This window comes from Panthera leo, chromosome B2, assembly GCF_018350215.1.
Source record: "Panthera leo isolate Ple1 chromosome B2, P.leo_Ple1_pat1.1, whole genome shotgun sequence".
Lineage (NCBI taxonomy): Eukaryota > Metazoa > Chordata > Mammalia > Carnivora > Felidae > Panthera > Panthera leo.
Window position 1 is genome coordinate 80,302,285 of NC_056683.1, and position 15,664 is coordinate 80,317,948.

General features: G+C 40.2%; 1 protein-coding gene across 3 annotated transcripts in view; it reads right to left on the reverse strand.

Annotated features, from left to right (window-relative positions):
* Positions 1-15,664, reverse strand: part of BACH2 (BTB domain and CNC homolog 2) — a 351,002-nt gene that overhangs the window by 193,488 nt on the left and 141,850 nt on the right. The gene's annotated exons all lie outside the window — the stretch shown is intronic.

The following is a 15,664-nucleotide window of genomic DNA, read 5'->3' on the forward strand; positions in this document are numbered from 1 at the left end:
TTGAACTTCACCACCTATTTTTAGAGCAATTCCATCAGATGACTTCTACAAGGACCTAAAATTTACACTGACTGAGGTGATTTCAGCATAATGAATCTTTGTCCAAATTATACTTTGTTGTCCAAAATAAAATCATAGAGAGAATGTCTATAACTGGAGAAAACTTGTATGGGTTTGATCATAAGATGACACCCATTTTTATAATGGATAATATGTGGCCCAATGAAAGCTCTTTCTTGCCTTATATTCAAATGTATTTCATGTATACACAGAGAAAAAGAGACCAGAAGGACAATTTCCATAATAATGTCTGCAGTGGTTACTGCTGATAAGGAGATTACTCCAGGAGATTTAAACTTTCTTCTGTTTACTTTCCTTTATTTTCTAAAGTTTCTTTGATGAATGAGAATAACTGTCATAATTAGAAAATAGTATTAAGAATAAAGAAGAAGTTGGAGTGCCTGGGTGGCTCAGTCAGTTAAGCATCCAACTCTTGGTTTCGGCTCAGGTCATGATCTCACGGTTTGTGGGTTCGAGTCCCACATTGGGCTCCATGCTGACAGCACGGAGCCTGCTTGGGATTCTCTCTCTCCCTCTCTCTGCTCCTCCTCCGCTCACTCTCTCTCTCTTTCAAAAATAAATAAAAACTTAAAAAAAAAAGAATAATTTTTTTATGTTTTTATTTTATTTTTGAGAAAGAGAGAGAGCATGAGCAGGGGAGGGGCAGAGAAAGAGGGAAACACAGAATCTGAAGCATGCTCCAGGCTCTGAGCTGTCAGCACAGAGCCCAACGTGGGGCTTGAACCCATGAGCTGTGAGATCATGACCTGAGCTGAAGTCAGACACTCAACCAACTGAGCCACCCAGGCGCTTACCCACCCCTCCCCCCACCCCCCCACCCCCAAAAAAGAATTAAAAAGAAGCAAAGGAAGACACTATATAAATAACACACAGGGCATGAGCAGAGACAGGCTAAGCCAGCCATGGGGTGTGAGTTCAGCTCAAAAACAATTCCCTATTGGCCTGAAATTTGTCACTCCTTAGAGTGACAGCTAGCTGCAAGTTAGTTAAAATGTAGACGTGTTTTCTAGAAAGGTAACTCATCCATCTACTATTCCTCCCACCCCCCTTCACAGCAGATTCATTTATCAGATTCATTTCCATGCCTGGAGACAGTCCACAGGGAATGAGTCAGTGACAGGGACAGGTCAGTTTAATGTGAAGAAAGACAATCAAGAAGGTCACCCCTCCTCTCCTCTCCTCCTCCCCACAAAGTCCTGATGGCAAGGGACTGGCTCATCTCAGAAACTGAGATGGTACAAGGAAGGGTAACAGCCGTAGCACGTAGAGGCAGTGTAACCTGCAGTTAAGCATGCAGCCTCTGGAGCCTGCCTGCCCGGCTCACATCCCACCTCTCCCCATCATCAGGTATGCTACCTTGGGAAACTTACTTACTCTCTCTGTGACTCAGTTTCCTCATCTGTGGGGTAACTGTATCTATTTCGTTAGGTTTCTGTGAGTCCTAAGTAGTAAGTACGTGTAAAGCACTTGGTAGGAGTTTGATAAATGTTGGTCATCATTACATGCCAGGAGCCACACCAAGTGCTTAGACCATGATTATCTCAGTCAATTGTCACAACAATCCTGCCAAGTACATACAACAGTGTCTGTTTTACAGATGCAGAAACCGAAGCGCTGGGAAATGAAGTGAGTTGTAAAAGTCGGAACAGCTAGTAAATGGGGGAGTGTGACTTTTTTAAAAGTGGCAGTCATCCTGCCTCCTCCCAGCCTCATCCTGGACACGAACTATGCCAGCAGTTCCTTTCAGTTTTCTTCCCACACTGACCCTGTGGTTGGACCCTCCTCAACTGTCTCCCAGGCTCCCTTTCCCAAGTTTCTCCCTACTTGAAAGGACATCCTATACAGGGCAGGGCGGCCAGAGGGCCCTTCTAAACCCAGACCTGATGTAATTTCACAGCTCAAAAATGAATGTAGTCTCCCCGCCCCTCTGACCAACAGGAAAAAGGCCAAAGCCTTCAATTCTTTCACAGTGTGGCCCCATTTGTGCTTTCTAGAATCACCTGTCCAACACTTCCCTCTGCAGCATCCTGATGCTGTTCCTGTGAGCCCCCCTGGGACTTCCACATCTTCTCCCTTTGCTCATACTCTGTCTGGCACGTGCTTATCCTAGACCTTTTTTTTTTTTTTTCTATCCTTTATTAAACAGCTGAAATGTCACTCCCTTTAATACACCCTGACTGAAGGCTAACACCATTGGCTGATTAACAAATACTTACTAAGAAGCTACTATGTGTCAGGCACTGTCTCAGTAACTTTGGATACAACAGTGAATAAAACCTCGGTCCTCACCCTTCCCAATGCTCATAATCTCTCACTCCTCAGCATGCCCCTGGTGACATGCTATGGCTTTAATATACATTTTACAGAACTGTTTCCTCTGTACAATGTGAGTCTTTACAGAAAGGGACCCTGTCTTCTCTAGCTTTATATATTTTGTGTCTAGCAAAGAGCTTGGCACTGTAAGCATTTATTAAACATTGGATTGATGAATGTTTTCTCCTCAAATCTTCATGCTAGAAAATACTCACCTGTAACTACTTCGTGAGCAACTGTTCTCTTTGGAAATATGGAGATGGTTCCTCTAAAGATAATATTTTCCCCTTCATTAAAAAAATTATGCCTATGGTTTGCCTTTTGTAAAAACCCCATTTGTTACTTGTATACAGCACAAAGAAAGGTCTATGTATTTAGTTCTGGATTCCTGGGACTTTGTACAGTGTGAGTATTCAGTAGGCACTCAATAAATGTTTGTTGAAGGAATGGAATGGAGGAAGGCAGGTAAGTAGGTAGGTAGGAAGGGAAGGAGGGAGGAAGGAGGGAGAGAAAAATGAGAGTTTGGGTGCCAAAAGAAGAGCTGAAAGTGAAACACTATTATCCCTGAGGTAAATAAGGCACAGCCAGCTGCTAGCAAACATGGGTCTGACCCCAAAGGGAGAAAGCAGTGCTGGCCAGGAAAGGGAGATCCTGGCTGGGCCTGCTGCACCTGGGGCAGGTTTCATTCACTCCTCAGGTTAAGGGGACACCACTGTTCTGGAATGACAGGCCTGCGATATTTAAATCCTGACTAGGTGAGTAAGCTCCTGGAGGAAAGCAATAAAACCAAATTTCTTACAAATTCTCTAGAAGCAAGCATAAATAAATCAGGAATCCTCTCTGACAGGCTCCATTTGGTGAGTTGAGTCTTCTATTCACCTACAATGCAGGTGAGCAAACACAGGCTTTTGGAAAGAAACAGAAACAAACTCATGTTGAAACTTCCCAGAGAGCCATCATCCTTGATTTTAAAGCCAATAACCAACCAGGGTTTTTACCAACCTACAAATAAAGATGAGAGTAGGAACACTCTCGTAGACTGAATCCCCCATAAAAGGAGCGTACCATCCAGAGATCACGACCTCTCTCCACTGCTCCCTCAACTGCCCCCTACTCCCCATCCCAAACCCAACACACACGGAGGTTACAGTGATGATTCAAGGTGCAGATTCAGGGGAAGAAGAGATTAAATCAGATGATGTATGTGGGAGTGACAAGAGCATGCTGCCTGACACATAGTGGGTCCTCTTTAAATGTTTCTAACATAAAATAAAAAAGGCAGCAAGGGAAAGAACAGCTCATCTAATCTATACTTGGAATTTCTCAAATTACTCATAAGAGCACTTTAAAAATTCCAGAAAGACAGAGTATGCAACCCCTGTCAAAATAGTATTAAGTGCTAAAACACAGACAAAGATAGGTAATTAACAGCTACTAGCTTAGACGAAAATGTCTGCAATCTTGTTTAAGTGCTTGGGTGATAGAAAGCATTAGGAGATAAACTTAGGAAGATGTGGAGGCTGGGGAGCGGAAAGAAAAGGTGTTTAAAAACTAGCACGCAGTCAGCTTTTTACAAAACTAGTTCACACAAAAAACTCACATGCAAGACACTTAAAAACACAATCAGACCTTCCTCAGAATGATGGAAACATGCTTGACAAGGTTTTTTGAAGGTGCCTAGAGGGTCTCTTTCTGTAGGTATATCCTTTAAAAACAGCAGGGAATGACATTCTCCTAAATATGACTGATGTGCCAGGACTTTAAATAAAATCATTCATATTAAAATATATGACTTCATCATTAAGTCTCCCTCTGATTAATCTGGACCTTTTGATCCACTCAGCTGTAAGGGACGACAACCCCAAGAAAGAGGGATATCATCTTCCAAAAGGAGTCAATTGATTTGCATAGAGAGGCAAAACAGTTGGGTTTAAGCAAGAAGAAAAAAAAGGGAGTGTAGAAGGTTGCTGGGGAGAAATAGGTGGAAAATGACAAGGTTCTTGAGCAAGTGGCTAAACCATTTTGTGACCTGTTCTCTTTGACCTCCAACAAATTTTCAATTGTGGAATCAGGAACAAATTATACCTGAATAAGACTTATGTACACAGAAGGAGAAGGAGAATTCCAAAAAGTTGAAAGGTAAAGGATTTTTTTTTTTTTTAAAGATTCAATTTAGGGAGAGTGAATTTGGGGTTAAATTTCACTGTGATGGAAACAATATTCTCCTATCACTGTGTATGAATGACCAAGGAAGACTCACAGAAACACAGAAGTGATGCCTGTAACACCACGTTCAACTCCCAATCATAGTACACTAATCCACATCATGACTCTGTGTGGGTGGGGGGAGGTGATCCTTGTTTTCCAATGGTATCTGCCATCAAGGACTAAAGTTGATGGTTTTATACTGAGGCACTGAATCTGTCATTGCAAGGATGTGACAGTCTTCTAGAATGAGATATAAAGACAGAAGTGTCTAAAAGGGCTCTAACTACCCCATGATCCCAAGCTGATGCTCCACACTTCCTAAACCCTGTTCTAAACTCGATGGCCATACATACTTAAAGAGGCAAGTGGTCTCAACACAGAAAGAAATAGAAAACGGAAAAATTAGCAGATGAATTATTTCAACTTGAACAATTAAACACCTTCATATTTCCAGGGAAATCATTTTTGAGTTCTTTTGTTGTTTTTTAAGCACCCGGAATAGATAGTGCATTGAGATTTACCAGAAGACTGGATCATGTTACATTCACCACCTGTCTCATAATCTGAGAGTGACCAATAAGGAAGGATGTATAAAATGAGTTCAAAAAAGTGGTTTGAGAATGAAGATGTAAAAATTCCAGAATTCAAAGGCAATGACAGTAGAATAAAAAGGGGCTGATATCAGAAGATAGAAGTCAAAGCAAACACACCATAAGCTTGCTCCCAGGCCCACATTTCAACTGTGCCTTTAAAAGAAAAAGAAACAAAAAACAACAACAACAAAAAAAGAATTTTTCCCGAAAGGGTAGAATACGGCAGAAATAGTAAATACCAAACCCCGAAAAAAGAGGAAGTTAGTCCCTTACATAGAAATGGGTGGCGTGCTTTATGTGATATTAAAAATTGCCATAACAAGAATGGGCAGTAATAAAAATAAATTATTTCCCTTTTTGCAAAGCATGTGAGGGTAGGAAATTGACCCAAACTGCCAGAGAAATGAGGAAGCACCCTTTTCACACTGTCCTCAGAATGCTATTTCATAATTTATCCCATCCCTCAGATGCCCTTTCTCGGCCACGTCCCTGCTCTCTGCTCTTCAGCTGTCCTCTCACCAAGCTCCTCAATTAAATTACCTCACATTTTTCTCTGATCTGCTGTTCACAGCTTGTCACATCACTATACCATAAGCCTCCCCACAAGCTGCTGAAACAGGACACGAAGACAGCCGCTCCTTTCTCCCTTCAGCTGCTCCCTGGTGTCCTGGATCCTGTGCTCTGACTGCAGTTTCATTGTCCAGAGGGAGCATGCGCATATCTGCAAGACTCTTGCCACAGACCCACAGACTCCTCCGCTAAGGAGCATATGTATTCACAGCCCTAAAAAGAATCATGAAATGTGGCATGATCAACCTACTGAAGCAACAACCTATGTCCCAGACAGTTGATTTGAAAAAATATCAATCAGGCTTGTCCTCATCCAGTTGGGGAAGAGAACGGGCAATTTTCTTCTGAGCACTTGGAATGATCAGAATCAAGCCGTGTAGTTATCACAAGTGCTCAGCTTTTTATCTTTTCGTTTCTGCAAAATAAGTATAATGGTTAATCCTTTGAGTCTGTGAGACATTGTTCACAAAACAGTATTTCAAAAAAATTTTATGAAATATTCCATGTAGAATAGCATGAATTATCCAGAACAGTGATACAAAGAACCTATGTACCAAATTAAAGCATTAAATCAAAAGGCCAATAACCGAGAAAAGAGAAAATATTGTTGCAAAATGAGTTGAGATTAAAGAGAGAGAGAGAGACACAGATGAGATTCTCCAGGTTGATGAGGCAGAAGTGCAAAAAGGCTCTTCCCAGAGGGTCAACACTTCAAAGAAACAGTACATTGATTTAAAGATGGTAATTTAGACGAGGCAGAGGAAGCTAACATAGCCAATAAATAAGAGGAATCCCACATGAGCCAGGGAGACACCCTATTTCAAGGAGAGTTTAAAAACACAGGAAAATTGGAACCGGATGCACACATGAGTAGAAAAAAAGTGCCATTTTTTTCTCTTTTCCTCTCATTTCTCCCCTCAAGTAGGACTACTGGTCTGATTAAGAACCAGGTGGTCAAAGCCTCATGTACCGTGCCTGAGGGGAGGAGATAAATAGATCCATGCTTTTTGAAGAATAGTTTGACAATATGGTACCAAAAACTTAAAAAATGTTCATGCCTTTTGATCTGGTAATTCCATTTCAAGGATGTGTGAAAAGTTATGTGTGTGAGGATGCCATTTGCTGCTCTCTTTATAATCTTCTGCTTTGTTTATACTAGTGGAAAAAAGCAGAAACAATCTCGATGTCCAGTGATAAACCAGAATATGTCCATATGTGGCCTTCTAGACAGACATGTGAAATGATGCTGTAGAGGGATATTTAAGGATAGGAAAATATTCAGGAAATTATGCCATTTAAGAAGGATGTTTACCAAAAAGTAGAAGTGTAATAATTGTTTTTTACACACACACACACACACACACACACACACACACACACACTGAGGATTGGAAGATACATTCAGGATGCACACAGTAGGGATGGTAATATTATGAGCGCTGTCATTTTTTATTATATGCTTCTTTTTGAAAATATCTTTAATAAAAATATAGTAATTTCTGATAAAGAGAAAAAGCAATAAATTTTTTTTTAAGGAACAAAATCGGGGATGGTCTTGTGTATAGAATCCTATCAAAGGCCAGGGCTATCAGGGCCTTGAGCTCCCTGAGTCACTCTCTTAACTCGACAGTTGAGAAACCAAACATACATACAGAACAGGAAGGTTCTGACCTCAGAAACACTCAGGAAAGGAATTAAGGCAGTCACAGCAAGAGAAAGAAAACAGCTGGCTGAAGACTGCTCCAACAGGTCTGAGTAGGTAAGTACAAAGAAGTGATAAGCATGTTTGATTTGGGAGTGGCGGCTGTTCAAGAGAGTTGAGAGTCCCAAGGGATGCTTGGTTTTGGAACAATAATGAATGGGAACTTAAAGAAATGAGGAGATACGGTAAAGAGTAGGGAACTAACATTTTCCCAGCACCTCCATGTAAAAGGCTCATGTTAACTCATGTAATCCTCTAACTCAGAAAATGCCAGCACTCCCATTTCATAGATCAGGACACTGAAGTTAAAATAACTTGCATTGGCCATGGATGTAGCAACTAACAGAGCTATTATTTGCTCTGAGGATGGATTCCCAAGTCCTTCCTCATTTTACTGTGCTACTCATTGTCTCCTTTATTTTATCTCCTGAGAGAAAGACCTCGATTCGTGCTACTTGTTAACTGAGGCAGTGGGAATTTCAATGGCATCGAAATCTCAACTGGCTGAGTCAATAACATGGGGGATGCCCACAGCAAGCCCAGAACAAACTAACCATTGAAAGTGATATATTCATGAAACTCGGAAGGCCACCTCCCCCTGAGCCATGGCAATGGAGTAGAGAGAAAGAGTGGTATTTCAAAATTCCTATTTCTGGACATATAGGCACCTGAATGTCTTTTAATCCTGCTTTTACAGATATCAAGAAAATTGTGCTCCTTTCCTTCCAATACACCCCTCATCGTTCCCATTGTGCTGTCCTTGAACTACCAGGAGTCTGCAGTTGCAGCACTAACAGTGACCTTATATAACAGCAGCGCTAGCCTGGCTATTATTTGGAGGAGAACATATCAGCAGGCACTGCAGTACCTTCCCTCTTTTGGGCTGGGAAATGGACAGCAGACAGTACAGATTCCATTAAATGGGAGATCTTGTCCACCTATTAGCTACTCACAGAAACCAGGACATGATCACTCTCTTTCAAGCCCTAAAGTACTTTCCTCAATGCAGGGTGAGTGAAAACATTAGGTCTTCTCATCCTTGTCTTATTGCTTTGATCATCTCAGAAGGGTTTTATTGGGACAGGCTTCTCCACAGTTATCCCTGACCACAGTGATCGATAACCAAGCCTACAGGCTTAGTTAAAAGTAAGTCATATTAGTAACAGGCTTTTTTTTTAATTAAAAGAATATAATTTTGCAACCCCTTTTGCATGTTAATTATTTAGTACTTTTAGCCTTGGGTGATACTTCTAAATGGTAGCTACTAGCCACACGTGACTATTCAAATTTAAATTAAATGAAGCTAAAAATTTAGTTTCTCAGTCACACTAGCCACACTACAGGTGCCCGATAGCCTCATATCATTAGCAGCTACTGTATTAGATGGCACAGACATAAAACATTTCCACAACTGCAGAAAGTGCTACTGAACAAGGCTGCCACAGAGCAATGGGCAAACAAATTCAGAAACACTTAACTGAGTTCTTATGAGCCAGGCACTGTTCTAAATTTTTTGAATGTACTAGTTCATTTACTATTCACAATGATTCCACGAGTGACAGGACTTATTACTGTCCCCATATCACAGATGATGAAACTGAGGCACACAGTGATTAAATGATCTCTGATTCCTCTCTCTCCCACTGTATCCAAATCATCAGAACTTTTCTGTGCAGTGTCTCTCATACTCACGGAAGAGTCTGTCATCACAGACGCGATACTCATGTAGGTTTTTATTGGACAATTGCTATACCCTCCTAACTGGTCTCCTTGTTTCAACTATCCTTCTCCATCGTCGGCAGGATCAAATAATTAAAAGTTATTTTGTAGCAGATAAATCTTCAATGAAGTCCCCTGAATTAAGGTCAAATTCTTCAAAGCTGTTTTCAAAGTTGCCTACAATATGGTTGCAATTTTTCCTTCTAACCTTATCCTTATTTAATATCTAACACTACCAATAACTATGGCCACGACGTTGGTGCAAGTCTGCTGAGAAGCAGATGCTAACACAGGATTAGATACGCAAGACGTTTCTTGAAGAAGGGAGCAAGACTGGGCCAGGAGAGCCTGTGGACTGAGATGTAGGTCCAGCCCTGTGGAGGAGAGGAAGAAGGAAGGGGGATAGGGTGGGAAGCATCTCAGAGTGCAGCACAGTGACAAGAAAGGTTTGGCTATGCCAGTGGGGAATCTGTGCGCCAAAGCTGGTCAGTGGAGGACCCCAGGTCTTGCTGGAATGGGCAAGCCTTAGCATCTTCACTGTGCACAATCACCAGGGGGGATATTCTGACCCATTCTGGTTATGTATTTTATTTCATTTTATTTATTTTTAAAATCTTTTTCAAATTTTATTTATTTGTTTTGAGAGAGAGATAGAGAGTAAGCAGGGGACAGGCAGAGAGAGAGGGAGACAGAGAAACCCAAGCAGGCTGTTCCTCGCTGCGCAGAGCCCAATGCAGGACTTAAACTCATGAACTGTGAGATCATGACCTGAGCCTAAACCAAGAGTCGGACACTCAACTGACTGAGCCACCCAGGTGCCCCTGATTATGTAATTTAATTAGTTTGGAGTGACCTTATTCCTGTCATCAGACAGTAAGGGCCCTAAGGGCAGGGACCATGTTTTTCAGTTTTATTTTCCCTTTGGTGACTAGCACAATGTCTTGTACATACAGTGGGCACCAACAGAGGGTGTACTCTGAATTCTACACAGTGCTCCAATTTCAGCTTTCTTAGAGTCCTTCTGTTTTAAACAAATACTTATGTCATCTTGTATTTCTTAAATGCAATTTTTTCTACATCTTTATAGTTCAGAGAATTCAAATATCAGCCAACCTTGGTGAATTAATTCTTTTATGACTTGCTAATTACTTTGTCCTTTTCCTGCTCAAAGCCTACACTGAATTACTTCAACTTCACCTCCGAAGGGGACTAAAAAATTGCTGAACATAATTTGCACTTTACACAATAAAGTTACTAATGGCATTTTAGCAAGAACACCCATTATTTTCTCTGCAGCAATACATCAGCATTTCATCTGTTATAAATTGCTTGGTCAGCATCAAATGGCTTCAGAATAAATCTTTCTCCTTTCTGCCCCTGCTGTCTATGATAAAGAAAAGAGGCAGAAGGTAACCCTGTGTTCTGCATTCCCAGGCATATCATTTTCATGCTGCACGACTCTAATTTATTTCTAGTGATAAACCTCTTATAGTCCTATGCTGGATGATGCTCACACATGTTCAAGTACACACAGGAAGACACAGGTACCTCTTCAACATGAACACCAAAATGAAGGGGCTTCCAGGTGAATGGTTTAGGGACCATGCACTGTAGAATTTTGATGCCTATTACAGATTTTGGTAACAGGGCAGCTGTAAAAATAAACAGCAATATTCAAATAATTAGACTATTTTCTTTCAGCCTCACCTCCAGATATGGTTATAAATACCACAGTCATTAGATGGGACACAGAGTTATCTCTTTAAGATTAGGCTATTCTAGGAGAGCATGGGTGGCTCAATCGGTTAAGCGTCCCACTTCAGCTCAGGTCATGATCTTGCGGTTCATGAGTTAGAGCCCTGTGTCGGTCTCTGTGCGGACAGCTCAGAGCCTGGAGCCTGTTTCAGATTCTGCATCTCCCTCACTCTCTGCCCCTCCCCCGCTCTCTGTCTCTGTCTCTCTCTCTCAAAAATAAATCATCATTAAAAATTTTTTTAAAAAAAGATTAGGCTGTTCTGTCTTCACATTTCTGAGAAATATACCTAATAAGTTCTACTTTTTAAAAATCTCGTGCATCAAAATTTTCTCAACTTTATGATGTATCCGTTTTTGTACTTCTGAACATAGGCAATATCACAAAGTAGATGCCTACCTAATAAATATTTAAGTGAATGAGTTAATAGATGAATGCTTTTCATTTAGTCTGCTGAAGTCACATTAGTTAACAGTATTATTCATTCATCAAAACTAAATACTACTGTGTCATCTACAGTTATTATAAGCTAGTCCCTCTTCTCTATTTTAAATTATACCGATATTTGAGAGTTATGCTTACTGTCAGTTACAGTACTCACATTTCAAATATATGGAGGACTTTACGAATGTTATTATGAATAATGGTGATTAGTTGCTTTTAATATCGTAAGCAGAGTGAGAAAAAATAGACATAAGCTACAGCATGAGAGATTTAAGTTAGACAAGAGTGTTCTGGCATCAAATCTAATTAAACACTAACGTGGATTATTGAGGGAAGTAATGAAATTTTCCTTCTTGGAAGTCTTTAAAAATAAGTTGGAACCTCATCAATGCATACATCATTAAATAAGTTCCCATATAAAGATGGAGGGATTGGTTTCAATGTTCTCTGAATGACAGGTATGTTTATTAAGGTATATATAAAATAGTATAAATTTCTGTAGTACGGGCATTCATATAAAATCCTAGTATCAATTTATAATCAAAGACATGAATCAGGTACCAAAGAAGTGACTTCTGGTTCTAGTCCCTCATTCCACATGTGACTTTGGGGCAAGCCATTTTTACCTCTAAGATAAAGATTCTTTTCCAATTAAATAGAATAATCCTAATTCTAAGTATATATTCTTCAAAATAAATTACATAAGATCTTGTTGGGTAAGTTATATTCAAATAAATAAGCAGTAGGGATATTTGATTCCTACAACTTAAGGTTATTTAAGAGTAGGTACTTAGAATTAGGACTATTCTATTTAATTGGAAAAGAATCTTAGAGGTAAAAATCATTTGCCCCAAAGTCACATGAGGAATGAGGGACTAGAACCAGAAGTCACTTCTTTGGTACCTGGTTCATGTCTTTGATTATGAATCCTCATTCTATTGTCCTGAAGTAAATTATACTGTGTATATAAAGAACAATGTTTAGCATACTGATAACAATTAGAAAAGAACTACTAATAGATAAACTTTAGATTATGGCAATTAAGTGACTAGCAACCTGACACAGGATTTATCTTTAAAATCCAGGTGCTTTAATGTATTTATACCAATCTTCTCTATGCTGATATTCTTATTGTATAACTTTATTATTATACCACAGGTGAATCTATCATTTTAAAATTCCCAGGCACAAGGCACTGAGCAAATGAACACTAACACTCCCTTCATGTTATAGAATTTAGAGTACAATCCTTTCTTAACCATTGGAGTATATTTTCCTCTTCAAGGTTGACAACTTTTGAAAAAATCATGGTACAGACTATGCAATTTATGTTTAAAATGTTGCCACTGCTTTTGTGTTAGGATTCATATTATGAGCAAATTCATATATATTGCCTTTTTTACTGCTTGGATATTGATCTATTTTGACTGTGGTCATCAGAGGCCATATCGCCTAAAAAGAACATATAATTCCATTCTCTGCTTTATTTTTAATTTTTTTTTAGTTTATTTATTTATTTTGAGAGAGAGAGAGAGGGAGAGAATACATGAGTGAGTGGGGGAGGGGCAGAGAGAGAGGGAGATGGAGAATCCTAAGCAGGTTCCACACTGTCAGCACAGAGCCCTACGTGGGGCTCAATCCCACAACCACAAGATCACAACCTTGCTCGATATATCAAGAGTCTGATGCTTACTCAACTGAGCCACCCAGGTGTCCGTGTCTCTTTTAAAATAGAGACTTTGGGCTACAACATGTTTTTCCCAACAGCTCACCTCATCACTCAGAGATACCAATACAAAAGCAGTATTTCAGGTGGGAGTGCAGAAGGAAATAACCAGAGTTATTTGCAGGGTACAATCAAAGGTTCCAGTGGCAGAAACGTGCTACAAGTTGGGAGAATGTGAGTTACAAAGCATACAGAGAATGAGTAACAGTGAAATGGATAAAATGAACGCATGGGGAACAATTAGATAAGGATAAAAGGTATCGAAGTGGAAGAGCCCAACCATGTCAAAAGGACCAACTTTTAGGAGAAGGGCAGTAAATCATGTCTTTAAGAACATCAGAGGTGGAAGCCATGTTGAAGGTCATATGGAGACTAATCTCCCTTTACAAATGAGGAAATAGGCCTAATGAGAGTATGTGACTTTCTCAAAGTCATCTTATCCTAGGAAATGACAAATGCACCACACAATTCAGAATAATGAGTGGCAGTTTCAGAGCCAAAGACTTTGCACTGAGCCAGGGCTGCCTGTCCCCTCGGGGAGGACTGTCTCTCCAAGTGCCCTAGCCTTGTTCCTATGGATCACCACATTTTATTTTATTTTATTTTTTTTAAGTTTTTTTTTTTAAATTTTTCTAATGTTTATTTATTCTTGAGACAGAGACAGAGCGCGAACAGGGGAGGGGCAGACAGAGAGGGAGACACAGAATCTGAAACAGGCTCCAGGCTCTGAGCTGTCAGCACAGAGCCCAATGCGGGGCTCGAACCCATGAACTGTGAGATCATGACCTGAGCCGAAGTCAGACACTCAACCGACTGAGCCACCCAGGCGCCCCAGGATCACCACATTTTAAATCTAGTGAGTGATGGGGAATGATAGCAAAGAACAAAAGGACATCTGCCAATGCTCAGAATGTATTCAGTCTGATGGTTCCAGTCCACCTTTTGACTAGCACCGTCCTAGTCAGTTCTGGACAGGAGGTGAAACAAGTGTTATTTTGACATGGTTCTGCCTATGGAGACAGACCCACTGAGAGTCTGTAGTCGACAGGCTCAGACGATGGGTAGAGCCATGCCAGCCCCTCTCAAGGCTCAGCTACTTCAGGGAGAAAACAAAGGCAGCATGCAGGAAAGGGGAGGTCGGATGAGCGGCCAGGGAGAGGGCACATACATACAAAAGTCCCGAATTTGGAGGAGGCTCATCCACACTTCAGATGCACAGCAGACATGAGGAAGGGGGCAGTGCACAAGGAGATCACACACAATGCTATTCTGGGAAGGGTTCTCTGTGATCTGTAACTTATATGGATATAATAAACTCCATGCCTGAGACACAAAAGCCCCAAACAACCACCACCAAAACACAAAACATGTGTTTAAAGGGGAAAATTACCCACAATGTTGGTTTTTTCCACATGGCTGGACCAGGAGGGTTGCAAAATCCATCATTGTTAGTGGCCAGAAAGCCAACCAGGGGAGCCCTCTTAGAACTTTTAAAGGGAAACATTTTGGATGAACCTCTTGGTCTTACAAGAAAGACAGCTAGTTATATTTAACTATAAACACATGGCAGTAGGTGTCAGAGATATGCTCCATTTGAAAACTATATAAAATAAATGCTATTTTTGGAAAAGGAAACTAAACTAAGAATAGATAACCTGAGACTGCCAGACAGGGGCTAGTGCACCTGGCTGTGCTTTCTCGAGCATTTAGCACTTAGATTTAGCCTTCGGCTGAACTGCTCTCACTTCAGCAATCTTTAATTTATGCAGATGATTCATTTGCAATATTAAATCATTACAACACTGTAACAACAACAACAACAACAAGACACTAGAAATAGAGGAGGCCTGCTCTGACCACCTAATGTAAACCTGCAAACTTTCTCCATTGTGAAACAGACATTCCTCTTATTTTGCTCTACTTTTTTCTTCTTTTTAAAGCAATTCTCATCTTCTTTTTTTTTCTTTTGCAATTTTCATCTTCTAACATACTATAATGTGTTTATTTGTTTAGTGCTTACTTTCTGTTCTCCAACAGGATATAAGCTCCAAGAGGGCAGGAATTTTTGTAATGTTGCTCATAGATGTATTCTATGCACCCAGAACGATGTGTGGCACACAGTGGGTGTGCAAAAATGCTGGCTGACGAATCAGAACAAGAACAAGACGTGCATGAATTGTAAATACTGTATAAAGCCCTTTTTTTCAGATGACAATGAAGCTGCCTCATCAGTAACTACAAAGAATATATATTTTTCAATAGAAATCACCAAAATTAAAAAAATTCAAATTCAGAGGTTAGTTGGGGGTGTTCTGCTATCAGAAGAAGGAGGTGATTCACTCTAAAGATTCCAGGGGGAAGTGACCCCAGCATACTTGGGGCCAAGCTGATGACATGCTCCTGCATATCTTTGGGTATATAGAGGGAAACTGAGGTAAGTACTGAGCAGTGGGAAAAGATAACTCACAAGGGTTTGTCTTTGGTAGATATATATATATATATATATATATATATATATATATATATATATACACACATTTTTTTTTTTTTTTTTT